Source organism: Vulpes lagopus, chromosome 9 (genome assembly GCF_018345385.1).
Source record: "Vulpes lagopus strain Blue_001 chromosome 9, ASM1834538v1, whole genome shotgun sequence".
Classification (NCBI taxonomy): domain Eukaryota; kingdom Metazoa; phylum Chordata; class Mammalia; order Carnivora; family Canidae; genus Vulpes; species Vulpes lagopus.
Window position 1 is genome coordinate 68,479,992 of NC_054832.1, and position 14,392 is coordinate 68,494,383.

Here is a 14,392-nt window from a genome sequence, read left to right on the forward strand (position 1 = left end):
CAGATTTTTTAAAGTACCATAAGGTAGACATAAAGATCAGTGCAATAGAACTAAGAGCCCAGAAATAAACTCATATATTTGTGATCAATTGCTTTTTGACATGTGCCAAGATAATGCAATTGGGAAAGAATTGTCTTTTCACAAATCATGCTGGGACAACTGGATATCCATATGCAAAAAATTAGTTAGCTCATACTGAATATGAAAATGAACTCAAAACAGAAATAGACCTAAATGTAAGAGATAAAACTGTAAAACTTATAGAAGAAAACACAGAAGTGAGTCTTTATAACATTGAGTTAGGCAATCTTTTTTTTAGATATGACACCAAAAGTACAGTGACAATGGCAAAATATATAAATTAGATGTTATCAATTTTAAACTTTCATGTTTCAAAGAACACAATCAAGTGAAAATAAAATCCACAGAATGAGAAGTAGTATTTGCAAGTCATTATCTGACAAAGGACTTATATCCAGAATATATTAAGAACTTTGATATCTCAATATAGAGACAACCCAGTTTTAAAATGGAAAGAGATTTGAATAGACATTTATTGAAAGAAGATCTATGAATGGCTGAGAAGCACATGAAAAGATGCTGAATGTTATTCATCATTAGGAAAATGCGGATCAAAACCACAGGATGTCACTTAACCTCCATGAGGATGGTTATAACAAAAAAGATGAATATTAACAAGTGTTAGCAAGTATATGGAGAAATTGGAGCCCTCAAACTTTGCTGGTGGCAATATCAAGGGATGCAGCCACTTGGGAAAGCAATTTAGCAGTTCCTCAAAAAATTAAACAGCTATGGCCCAGCAATTTCACTCTTAGGCATATAACCAAGAGAAATATAACATTTATCCAAAAAGATGTACATGAATGTTCATAATAGCATTATTAGTAACACCAAAAAAGTGGAAGCAACCTAAATGCCCATCTAAATAATGAATGAATGAGTAAACAAAATGTGGTCTATCTACACAATGGCAATAAAAAAGAAATGAAGTACTGATGCATGGTACAACATGGATGAACCTTAAAAAATATTTTTTTTAAGATTTTATTTATTTATTCATGAGAGACATAGAAAGAGAGAGAGGCAGAGACATAGGCAGAGAGAGAAACAGGCTACATGCAGGGAGCCCGATGCAGGGCTCGATCCCAGGACTCCAGGATTATGCGCTGGGCTGAAGGCAGGTGCTCAACCGCTGAGCCACCCAGGTGTCCCAAACCTTAAAAATTATTACGCTGAGTGAAAGAAACCAGTCATAAGAGACTACCTACTAGATGATTCTGTTTATATGAACTATCCAGGGACACCTGGTTGGGTCAGTCAGTTAAGCATCAGGCTCTTGGTTTCAGATCAGAGTATGATCTCATGGGTGGGGAGATCGATCTCCAGGTCGGGCTCTGCACTCAATGGGGATTCTGCTTGAAGATGCTCTCCCTCTGCTCCCCGCCCCCAAATCATATATGCATGTGCTTGCTCTCTCTCTCTCTCTCTAAAATAAATACATTTTTTTTTAAAAAAAGAGAGAATGAGAAGACATTCTGTTTACATGAACTGTCCAAATGAGGCAAATGCATGGAGATGGAAAATAGATTGTTAATTGCCAGGGACTAAGGAGATGAGATGAGGGAGGTGACTGCTGGTGGGTAAGGGGTTACTTTTGGCATGATGAAAAGGTTTTAAAACAAAGTTGATGGTTGCACAACTATGTGAATATATTAAAAACCACTGTATGGTAAAAGTTAGTTGAGTGAGGGGCATCTGAGTGCTTACATGCCTGCCTTCAGCCCTGGGATCAAGCCCCGAGTTGGGCTCCCTGCTCAGTGGGGAGTCTGCTTCTCCCTTGCCATCTGTCCCTTCCCCCACTGATGCTTTCTCTCTCTTTCTTTCAAATAAATAATAAAAATCTTTAAAAGAACTTATTTTTTAAAAAGCTGAATTTTGGTATGTGAGTTATCGCTCAATAAATCTCTTAATGAAAATAGGAAACTACGGTAGCATATTGTAATTCAAGTATGTTTAAAATAAATAGGTTTCTGAAGAGTTGATGGAAAACGCCTAACTTAATCATCCACCAGTAAGGCAAGATAGTGAAGCAGTTTAGTTCAGAGCATAGGGCTCATGGTCACATGCCTCATTTTGATATTTTGGTCCATCCCTTACTAGCTATGTGACATTGAGCAACACTTCTTTGTGTTTTAATTTCATTATCTGCAGAGTACCTGTGGAAATAATATTTGTTCCCTGGTTGTTCAAATTTAATAAGTAAATAGGAAGTGCTCAATAAGTATTAATTATTACTCTTTGTAATTTTAATTACCTTGTTTTTCATAGGAAAATATTTTCTAGTTTCTAAAAAACAGCTTGGAAAGCCAATTTTGAAATATTATGTATTACTGGAATAATATAACAGTTATGGTATGTGAAACACCTCCCATTTACAATCAATGCACTGAGCATTTTTGTATAATACTTCTAATCTTTTTAAAACTCTGCAAGTTTTGTCCCCACTTATATATGAGTAAAATAAGGAGTAGAGAAATGAAATTTCCCCATGGTCCCATATTTAATGCTGGCAGGGCTGGGATTTGAATGAAAATCATTGTCCTTAAAGTCCCTACCCTTGCTGTAGCCCACTCTACCTCAGAGTTACTGATGTCTGCTCTTGCTTTCATGTCCTTCTCCTTTTTGCCAGTAAGGTCTTCATTTCAAAATTCTGTTTCCCTAGACTTCTTGATTTCAGCCCTCCCTGTTTTAAGTTCTCTTCTATTTAAGAAGAAAAGCAGGGCCTGGGCATTGATCAACAGGTCCCAGCAGCATAGAATCTCAGAAGGTGACATCTTGTGTTTGAAGTTACTTGCTAACTATCTTCATTTATAGAAATGTTAATATTGTGTCTAGTTATGACTTTGAAATAAAAAATAATTTCAAGGTGACCATTTGCCAGTACTGACCCTGACAAGAGAGAGCCTGCTGTGTAAGGAAATCCAGGGCTAATGACGATTTAGTTGACAAATACTTGCACATCAAGATTCCTTCCATTTTCAAATTATAGTTTTAATTATTACAGACTATGGATTGATCATTAACATCTTAAAGTAGGAACCTTCTAGATCAGATAGCTGCCATTTGTGGCCAAAATCCTTTTAGGATCATTATGGCCTTCACATGACAATTAACTACTATGGATAGCACATTTCCATTTCAATTATTCTCAGTGTCTGTTCCAGTGAGAAGTAGAGTGCAATTTTCTTGAACATCATGGGATGATATTCAGTGAAGATGGATCATCTGTGTTTTTCCCTTTTGTTGGATGGTAATTGTCCGCCACCCCCCACCCGCATTGCGTAGTTTGCAGTTTAGCAACTCTGTGCACTAGGGGTGGTAAAAGGCTATGGCAACTGAATGGGAAAAAAAAAATTAGAGAAAAATATTCCAGTAGAGTTTTCTTTTTTAGGCATATTTTCACTAAAAGCGAATAGGTTGCTGCCCAAATCACAAATATCAAAGCCATAAGTGCTTTGGGGCTATTTAACATAGAAATTGAAACAAATGGATTAAAGTCTTTGCTAGGTTATAAATAGAAAAGATCTCTTCTAGCCAGGGAAAAGCCACCATTCCATTGAGTTTTGTTCTTCCCTTTTTGAGATTAGCTTTTTGATCTGCATTACTCTCTGCCTAATTTAGATGTAAACAATGCATGCATAGAAATTACTGTAATAACATTGAAACAACAACAAGCTAATAGCAACCAAAAACTGTAGTTTGGGGTTTTTTTAAGATTTTATTTATGTATTTGAGAGAGAGAAAGCGCATGCATGCATGCACAAATGGAAGGAGCAGAGGGAGAGAGACAAGCAGACTCCGTGCTAAGCCTAAAGCCCAACATGCAGCTCAATCCCAGGACGCTGAGATCATGACCTGAGCTGATATCAAGAGTCAGATGCTTAACTGACTAAGCCACTCAGGTGATCCTGAAAACTATATAGTTTAAAATACACCTTTTCTATTTGTGTTTCCTGATAACGTCTTTGCATTCATCACAGGCAAAAGGAAAACTCTTGCATCCTTTTTTTTTTTTTAAGATTGATTTTATTTATTTATTTAGTTAGTTAGTTAGTTAGTTAGTTAGTTATGAAAGACACAAAGAGAAAAAGAGAGAGAGAGAGAGAGAGAGGCAGAGACACAGGCAGAGAGAGAAGCAGGCTTCATGCAGGGAGCCTGACATGGGACTCTATCCTAGGTCTCCAGGATCATGCCCTGGGCTAAAGGCGGTGCTAAACTGCTGAGCCACCCAGGCTGCCCTCTTGCATCCTTTTTCTGAGTTTTTCAGAGCAGCTGCTCTGATACAAATGAATAGCATCACAAGTGAGTTTCCTCTTCCTCATATTGTACTTGTATTAGTTGGAGGAGTGCCCAGTAATATTTTTCTGATGGCATGACACAGTGCATAAGAATGATTGATTAAAGTGATACTCTGTCATTTTCCTTCAGACTGTGGCTTTTAATTAAGAAATCCATTCTGTATGAATAATGTCAACTTGACAAAAATAAGACTTACACAGTAATACATCAGTGGTTCAACATTTCTATCTGTTCAATATTTTCTATCTATGTGATTAAATATTTGAATGTTTCCACTGAACTACTTTTGAAATGAAAAGGATTAAGAAAGAAGCAAAAATGTCAGATTTACTGTGGAATTAAGCTGTAAATTAAGCAGATTAGCAATTTTCTATGAAAGTAAGTACCGTACTATAAAGAAGTGCTAAAAGCAGTTCCTTAAGATTAACATAATAGTTAATCCTATTTTTCTAAATCAAACCTTAAACTTTTGGGACTCTAAAGACACTTTCACAAAACATAACAACCGAATGGCAGTAGGAGTCCAGAGAATCCAGGAAATTGGATGGCGATATAACTTAAAGTGCACTCTAACTGTACACTTTAAAGGGCTCAGCAGTTGGAAGCATTAGTTTGGTTCTCAGTTTTGACCCCTGGGGAAGGTCATTTCACCCTCTGAGCCTCGGCTTCTTTATCTCTAAATTCAAGATAATTACCTCAGTTTCTTCTCTACTGCAAGGTTTTAGTGAGGCACAAAAATGAAACGAAACACAATACAGTGAAAATCTGCCATCATGGATGTTCCTATTTGCGTTGAGCCCTTAACAGGAATCAACACTCGGCCAAGTTTCTAGGATGGCATATGATACCAGTTACAGCAACACAGCGAAAGAATAAAATATATTCTATTCTTTGAATTACTTCAAACTAAATGATTGTTTTCTTAGAGTGAGATTGGTGAGTTTTCAGTATTGGTCAATGAAAAAAAAAAGTCTAAAAATTATCTTTATCTGTGATTCTCTTTGGGAATTCACAGTACAGTGTTTAATATTTCAGAAAAAAATGTGAACTGTATCTGTTTGCTGTTCTAACATTTTGAAACCTATAGGTCATAATCTATGTCAGTAACATCCACATGGGTTGATGTCTTAAATATACCTATGCACATATAGATAATCTGTTTATCAAGAAATGTATTGATTATATGCACAGAAACCTTCCCCATCAGACCCTTAGGGTTTTTGCTGATGGTAGGGACTTGGAGGTTTTTGCTTGCACTGGTCCCTGTAGGCAGAGTGGAGAAGGGTGGTGATACTTCGCCTCCTCTTTTAACTGCCTCTGACCAAGAATGTTGATCCACAAGCCTGCCAGTCTGGCCTAGGGCATAAGGAATAGGAGTCTCATTTGCTTCCTGAAGTCCTCAGGCTAGATGTTTTCCTTGGCAATCTGGACTATCTTTTCTTCTTTACCCTGGTAGAAAATACCCTTTCTCTGCCACTTTCTAGGAAGAGCAAAATCCAGTTCCCTTGCCTTGGTGCAGGGTACCTTATCTTAACCTTTTTCTTTAGTAAGGATAATGAGAGACTGAAAGTACAAATGGACAGTGTCCACACTGTCCACATATAAACTAGACCACATATAAAACTAGAACCTTGACCCACAGCCTGCAGCAAACTGCCTGGGAAACTGCCTCCTTTTCTAAATAACCCAGGAAGGCAGCCTCCTGTAAACCAGACTTTCAGGAAGCCAGATTGGCCAGGTAGCAATCTCTAGTGACAATCCAGGAAGCTAAAGAATAATTTCTGTAACAATTGCCCTAAATGTCCAGGACTTGATTAATAACTGACAGCTTCCTTAATGCTTGCCCCTGCCTCCAACTTAGGACATATCCGAGAAAGCCAGATACGCTCTCCTAACCAGTCATATAGGATGCTCACTTCTAGTTACCTGCTAACAGCCTCCGCTCAGGGCACCCCGAAGCCTTTCCTTTTTTCACCTTTAAATTTTCCCACTTCTTCACCAAAGCACAGGTCATGGTGGCTGGCTCCCTTGCTATATGAATAAATAGCCTTTGTTTTTCTCGTTCAGTTGGTCTTTATTTCCACAATGAGAAATGTCAGATATTTTCTTTAATCTTTATATTCAAACTCGGAAAAACAGGAAATCTGATTAAAATGCATCAGTACCAGAAAGAGATTGCTTTTTTAATGCTACTAATTTCCCCAGAGATTTTATTGAAATTATTGCAAAGAGAGTTTGCAGTGAGAGCATCGCACTCACTGTGGCATTTGCTGTGATTCATAGCTTCAGTTCAGCACTCAGGGGGATGCCCTCTACCCTCTAAGGCAGAGTACACTACTCTTGTCTTATCTAGGATATGCTATCCACGTTTCATTATCATGGTATAAAGTATAGGCGTGTTTTGGCTAGGATTTAAGCTGATTTTATATCTCAAAAAATTAGATACAGAATTCCCAGGTAATAATTAACATGTTTGCAGCCAATTATATGGAATTTGGTATATATTGTACTAATGCACCACTGCTACCAATTCATTCTAACTCCAATTTAACATAGAAACTTTACCTAAAATAGTCTTTGGCCACGTGCCTTCTCTGGATTTAGAGTTAGAATCTTGCAAGGTATATACACACCTCTGGGGCTTCTCAATTGCCAATATCTATTTTCTCCCTTCCCGTTTTCTTTTTTCTTTTTTTTTTTTTTTAAGATTTTATTTATTTATTCCTGAGAGACACAGAGAGAGGCACAGAGACATAGGCACAGGGAGAAATAGGCTCCCTGTGAGGAGCCCATTGCAGGACTCAATCTCAGGGCCCTGGGATCACTACCTGAGCCAAAGGCAGACCACTCAACCACTGAGCCACTCAGGCGTCCCATCGCTTCCCTTTTTCTTAACAGCTAATCATAGGCAGTTACATACCTACTCTTATTTATATTAATCTGATCACTAGGAGTCCTTATCACATGTTTTGTCCACATGTTACAAGCATAATTCTTCCTGCCTGTTTCCATGACTATGTTTTATTTTGTTCATAAATGTACTATTTTCCATGTTGATGTGAATTTACTCATGATCCCCTTCCATCTGCTATTTTCCCTCCTAGCTGGAACTAGTTCTAACTTGAATGTACCTTTATGTTATGTGTTGATTGTGTCCCCCCAAATTCATATTTTGAAGCACTAACCCTCCAATACCTCAGAATGTTACTATTTAGAGATAGGGTCATTAAAGAGGTAGCTAAATTAAAATGAGGCCACTGGGGTGGGCCCTAATCCAATATAACTAGTGTCCTGATGGGAAAAGGGAAATTTGGACACATGGAGGGGATGTGTGCTCACATGGAAGAAAGACCATGTGAGGACACAGCTAGAAGATCTGCAAGGCAGGGAGTGAGCTCAAAAGAAACCAAACTTGCCAACACCTTGATCTTGGCCTTCCAGCCTCCAAAACTGTAAGACAGTAGATTTAGATTGTTTAAGTCACCCAGTCTGTGGTATTTATATGTTATGGCAACCTCCACAAACTAACACCATTCGTGAAGAAACTCCCCTTACTTAGCAGTCTGCAATGTTTACTTACTGCCTTAGCAAAAACATTTCTCTGAACAGTTCTATTTTCCTACATAGAAGAAAATATTTAAAGCTCAGTTAGATGAATAATACTTGATTAAGACAAAATTAAAAGTGATCTTATGTCAGGCTTCAAGGATCATAATCAATTTTGTCATCATCTGACCACATCATGGAATTAGGGGAATACCAACCAAATGATGCAAGTGAAGTGTGTAGGCCAAGTGAGAAGAAATTAGCATGACAATAAATCAATATGTGGAATAGCAAGGCTTGATTTAAAATGTGAAATATGTTGGGACGCCTGGGTGGCTGAGTGGTTGAGGGGCTGCCTTCGGTTCAGGGTATGATCCCAGAGTTCCAGGGTTGGGTCCCACATTGGGCTTCCTGCAGAGAGCCTGCTTCTCCCTCTGTCTGTGCCTCTGCCTCTCTCTCTGTGTCTCATGAACAAATAAATACAATCTTTAAAAATTAAATAAATAAATATTAAAATAAAATATGAAATATGTTGCTGAGAACTGTTTTCTTCTCTCTGCTGCCTATCTCTGTTGTGTAAAATGGCATCACTTTGAGTTTGGTGAAGTTTTGAAGATGCATCCCAGGGATTACTAAGAGGTTTTGCAAGCTAATAGGATTTTGTTTTCTCAGTTTTACTAGAAGATCCTTCTAGTCTACAAGAAAAAAAAAGGGGGGAAATAAATAAGAACCAGCTGTTCCAGATGTATAGAAAATATGGGTGAAGAATGATTAAGGAGAACTGAGCAATACATTTAGTATCTCCCACATGAAATCTCACTTAAATGATAATAAAAGAATTTTAAGAAGAAAAAAATGACAGTAGAAAAGAAAAACTTCACTTAAATGACAATAAAAATGTACATTTACAAATTTAAAAAAAATAAGGCAAGAGAGAGACAAGAACAGATGAAACAGATGTTTTTGTTTGTCTTTTGAAAATATAATAGGGGAGTAGAATGTGACTTGGCCATCCCAAGAAAGGTGAAACCCATAGAAGTGATTGTGGAGGGGCTTCCAAAGAGAAGGCATTGAAGGTACCTGGTACTGCAGCAACTGCAAGGCCTCAGAGGATAGGCTGCTCTCCCTACATTGCAGATGCCCAGTGAAGAAACTGGCTTGATGATGCACCCAACCGGGAGGCCTGTCAACCATGTGCCTCCCCCTTTCACACAGCTCCGAACACTGTCTCAGTCCTGTAGGACTCACAGCTGAGGGCTGTCTAACATGGGAGAGACCCTTCAATGTGAAAGAAAATAAAGAACTGAACAAAGAATATAGTAACTCAGGGGAAACAGAAAGTGTGAGGAGCAAATGCCAAAAGAAATAGTATTTCTAAGATAACTCAGGGCAGTAAGAGAACAGTACAGCCACGATAATGTGGATTGGATGATGTGGAAAGGAAAAAGACCCAAATTGGGCTCTCTCAGAAATATGTAAAATATGACTTGCAAAAGTAAGAATTTCATAGCGTCATTAGAAGCTAAGTCAAGAAAATCTCTCAGAAGGGTAAAACAAAAAAGATTGAAAATAGAGAAGTTAGGAAAACTGGAGGCTCAATTTAACGTGTTCAACATAACAAACAAAAGAAGTTCCAGAAAGAATAGGGAAGGGATGGAGAAGAAATTACTAAAGAAATAAGACTGGATAGTCTCCAATTGAAAAAAATTGAGTTTCCATATTGAAGGGACCAGTAAGTAATGAGCTTTCAGGAAATTTCAGGAAGCCAGAAATAGAAGATTTTAAAATCCTCATCATTACCATCATACCTGTACTTACACAGAACAGAGGTACTTTGGGCACATTTAATCTTAGAGGCTCTTGAGGAAAATTGTAGTAGTTCACGCTCTTTATAAATGAGGAACCTAAGGCACAGTGGATAAGTAAATTGCCCAATATCACATAGCTGGTAAGTGGGAGAGACATTTCCAAACCAGGCAGTCCAGCTCCATACCCACTACACTACTGATTTCTATAAAGTTTTCTCAGGGACCAAAAAAAAGGAATCTAAAGGTCAAATCTCCCAACAGCAACACTAAAAGTTATAATATAAAATGGCATTGTTCTCAAAATTCTCAGGAGAAAGTTAGTTACTACCTCAAATCGTATAAACAGGCAAGCCTTCAGTCAGGTAGAAATACAGCTTCAGATATTTTCAGAAATTTAGTGTTTCTGTGTCCTTTCTTGGGAACAACTAGAATGCAATAATTAGGAAGATAACCATAGGCCAAAAGCCAAGGAAAGTTCCCTGATGATGCTTGCCCAGCACGTCCAGATCAAAGCAAGGCAGGTGGCTACTGCAGGGTTATCTTCAGAAAAAGAAAGAAAGTTGTGGCTTCTCTGATGTTGTTGGCAAGGGGCAGAATAGTATCAAGAGATTTTGTATCACTCTTTCAGTGCTATGAAGGAGAAACAGTGTTAAGTGCATTAGAAAATGAAGCCAAAAGAAAAAAAGAAAAGAAAATGAAGCCAAAGAAAAGAGGGCAGAAACGTGGGATGAAGGATAATCATCACGATATGACTCAAGGGCAAATGATACCTCATTGTCATGATGTTATAAAACCCAAATGTGAATTTACCCAGATGTATGAAAGATTTGTGAAATTAACTGTTGCTGGATTGAGGAGAGGGCAAAGAAGACATCACATTATTAACTTGTTACCTTCCCTAGGAGAAAAATGAGTGATAATGTCTGAAATGAATAAATCAAGAAATAACAGTATAAACATAGTATTTAGATAGAAGCAAGTAAATAGCAGAAGAGGTATTCAAAGGAATTAACGGGGTTGGACTCAGGATGGGGGAAGACTTGAGTGAGAGACAGCTGCTTTTATCATAAGACCTGTAGTATTATTTGACTTTTAAAAATATGTACTTTTAATTGAGTGAAAATAGAAAGGGCAATTTAACTATTTAACTGTAAGAATTAATTTAGCTTTAGCTAGCTCTTCTCAAGACTTTTCTGCAAGAAATCCATTTAAGGAGAAGACTTTAAAAATGGACTTAATCTATTTTGATGTTGAAGAGAAAAGCTGAAAGTTCATTCACCAAGTGAATAAACAGAATAATCTGGGAAGTGAGGGCATCAACTGCTTAGGGAGGGTCTGCATTAAAGAGAACCGTAGTGTGTTGTGGGATTAATGAGGCTTGAAGCTGGGTACTCCACTTAGAGATAACAAAAGTGCCAAATATAGCTGAGGTTCAATAAAAGGCAAGTGCTCATGATAGGTTTACGAAGCCATGTGGCACCGTATAAACAATCAAATCTCTGTGCTCTCAAATCTGTGCTGCGACAAAGAGAAATGTGAATTAGAAGCTGTTGTCTCCCGGGCAGTCATCTCAAATACCAACCCTATCAGTTTCTTTTATTCAGTTTTATGAAATGGGTGTATTTAGGGTCAAAGAGTTAATATTTTAGATGAGACCTTTAAAAAGGTAGGCATGATCTGCTCTGTGTGAGCCTTTAAGTTCCTGTTGGAATTTACTAAGAAATGGAATTTTTTTGCCATCCCAAACATCTGAGTGGTGTTACTATAGAGAAGATTCATATCCTTTCCCTCCCTCCTTTTCTCTCTCCTTCTCTCTCTCTCCCTCTCTCTCTCTCTCTCATTCTCAAACACACACATACCCTGTATAATTAGGTTTGGTGTTTAATTCCCTGTGATCATGTGAATTTTATACAATGTGGTTCCCTGGTTCATGCTTAAAAGTAAAATTCCCAGGTCCCATCCCAGATTGCTTCCTGATGCCCATAAAAGAGACCATGCTGTATCTATCCAAAGTTGAGAAAAAAAACAAAAAACAAAAAACCAACAACAAACCCAATGGCACTCATTACTTTGGTAAAAACCTGCCCCTAAGAAGAATTTTTAAAACTTTATTTAGTGATGCAATCACTTTAACATTTTCCTTAGGGCTTTGTACCCTGTTTTCCTAACAAAAGATCAGCTCTGTGCAAAGGTGCTCCTAATATCAGCTTTCAAAAGAAATGAAAGAAATTTCTAAAATACCAGGAGAGAAGAAGGGAAGAGCTTGCTGTGTAAGGCTCCAGTAACCTCATTCGAAAAGTAATTTCATGTGTTAGAAAGGTAATTCTCCCCTCATCTGTGAGACAACTTAACAAGAATCTGCTAGATTTATCTATCAACTTGAACAAATTACAATAGCCGCAAGGAGTGTTGGTGATTTAGGTACATTTGAGAAGATGTGAATACATGGAGTGCATTTTTTTCTTTTTCATACTCTTGGGATTCTTGAAAAAAACATCATATTCTGTCACTCAGGGGACCTGCCAACGTGAGGGCTTTTGAGTATTTTTTTTTATTGGAATTCTGCCTTTGACTTGCTATTTATGAATTACCTACTTGGGATGAAGTAATATTGAAATTACTGATGACCAAGACCAGCATAAATCAGTGTGGTGGTAGCAGTAGCTGTGGATTGACACAAATCAATAGAGAGGTCTCACAGAAATAGCTGTATAAAATCAGGACATTGGCCTAGCCACTATGGAAAACAATATGGAGTTTCCTCAAAAAATTAAAAATATAGAACCACCACATGACCCAGCAATCCCACTTCTGGGATATATCCAAAGACCATGAAAATGAGCTATTGAGGAGATATCTTCATTCTCGTGTTCATCGCATCATTGTCCACAATAAGACATAGAGACAACCAAAATGTCCATCAGTGGGTAGATGGATAAAGATATATATAAATACACATAAATACACTCATACACACACTGGAATATGATTCATCTGAGAAAGAAGGAAATCCTGCCATTTGCAACAACATGGTAGACCTTGAGTGCATTATGCTAAGTGAGGTAAGCCAGTCACAGAGAGACAAACACTGTATGGTATCACTTACATGTGGAATCTAAATTAAAAAAAAAAATTAAAAAAAATAAAAAACAAAGAAAGAAAGTCAAACTCATAGAAACAGAGCAGAAAAGTGGTTGCCAAGGCCAGGGTGGAGTGGAGGAATAAAAGAAATAGGGAGAGGTTGGTAAAAGGTATAAACTTTCATCTATAAGATGAATGAGGTCTGAGGATTTAGTGTTTAGCATGGTGACTATAGTTAACGCTTTATTGTATAATTAAAATGTGCCAAGAGAGTAGAACTTAATGTTCTCAACAGGAAAAATTAAAACATTAAAAAATGAAAAATAAATTTGTGAGGTGACGAATGTGTTAATTAACCAGATGGTGGAAATCTTTTCACAATGTATATGTGTATGAAATTGCCGTGATGTACACTTCTAAATACCTTACAATTTTGTCAATCATAACCTCAGTGAAGCTGGCATTTTAAAAAGAAATAAACCAGTAGACACAAAGAAATGAGGGGAAAAGAAGAAGTAGAAAATCAGTATCTAATCTGAAAATCTATGTCTTGCCTAGAATATCTTAATAAACCTAATATTGTCATATAATATGAAAGATGTTCCTGGGGAAGAGCTGAAGTTGGCACCATGTTTTCACACAAATCTCTGAGGGCATCTGTCCCTTGGAGCTCTCCACCTATGCAGCCTTCCTGGCTCCTTATCCCTTTTCCTCCATAGAATCATGAATTCATAAAGCAGGGGTTGGTAAAAACACATTGCACGTTATCTCATGCTTTACTCTATCCAATAATGGGTCGACCAGTTTTGCTTGATTAATTCGAAAGATAGAGAATCATATTTTACAAGGCCTATTAATCCATTTTGAGGGAGCACTAATTGTTGTTTCCATTTTTGGGGGTGTCAGAATCCTTCTTTTTATTTGTAACTAATTAGTTCTAGTTCCATGCTCTTGAGCTCTGACTCTTGAAATCAGGTACTGTGTCCCTCTCTCTCCATGTACTCTCAGCTACTCCATCCATCTCTCATTTAACATAAAAATGTTTGGCATTATTTACGTTTCAAAATCCTGGTTTATCGGTACAATTAGTCTAATCATACAGTAGGAAAGCAGTTTTTATTCTTTTTTTTTTTCCCTAGGAGTAGTTCCTCTAGGTTTGCCACTCCACCACCAGCTCACCCTGGCCTACTTTCCTCTGCTCCCACCCTCACCAGCATCACAGTATGTTGGTGAGGATCACCTAGAGCTAAGAGCTCCAGAATGTTCCTTCCACATGCCTAGCAGCATCTGCCTGGCCACTCCAAGGCTCTGATGGTCTTGAGCCCACTTTCTGACAGGGCCTAAAGCACCCTGGTAAATGAGAAGTCAGAAATATTTTTTTTTTTTTGGCTGAATTCTAAGCCCTAGGGCATTTATTTGCTTTGTTTTGCTGTTAACTTTATAATTCATCAGATGTTCCAATAGACACGTTTCTGATGTCTTGGAAATGTAATTAAAATTTACCAGGTTGAATGGCATCTTCGTGAAATTGCCGTTTCTGTTGAAAGATGAAATGAAGTCTGTGATTTGTATTTTAG

The 14,392-nt window shown here is 37.6% G+C and overlaps 1 protein-coding gene across 2 annotated transcripts in view; it reads left to right on the forward strand.

The window, feature by feature from the left end:
* The window catches only part of ASPH (aspartate beta-hydroxylase), a 211,438-nt gene that overhangs the window by 175,292 nt on the left and 21,754 nt on the right, over positions 1-14,392 (forward strand). The gene's annotated exons all lie outside the window — the stretch shown is intronic.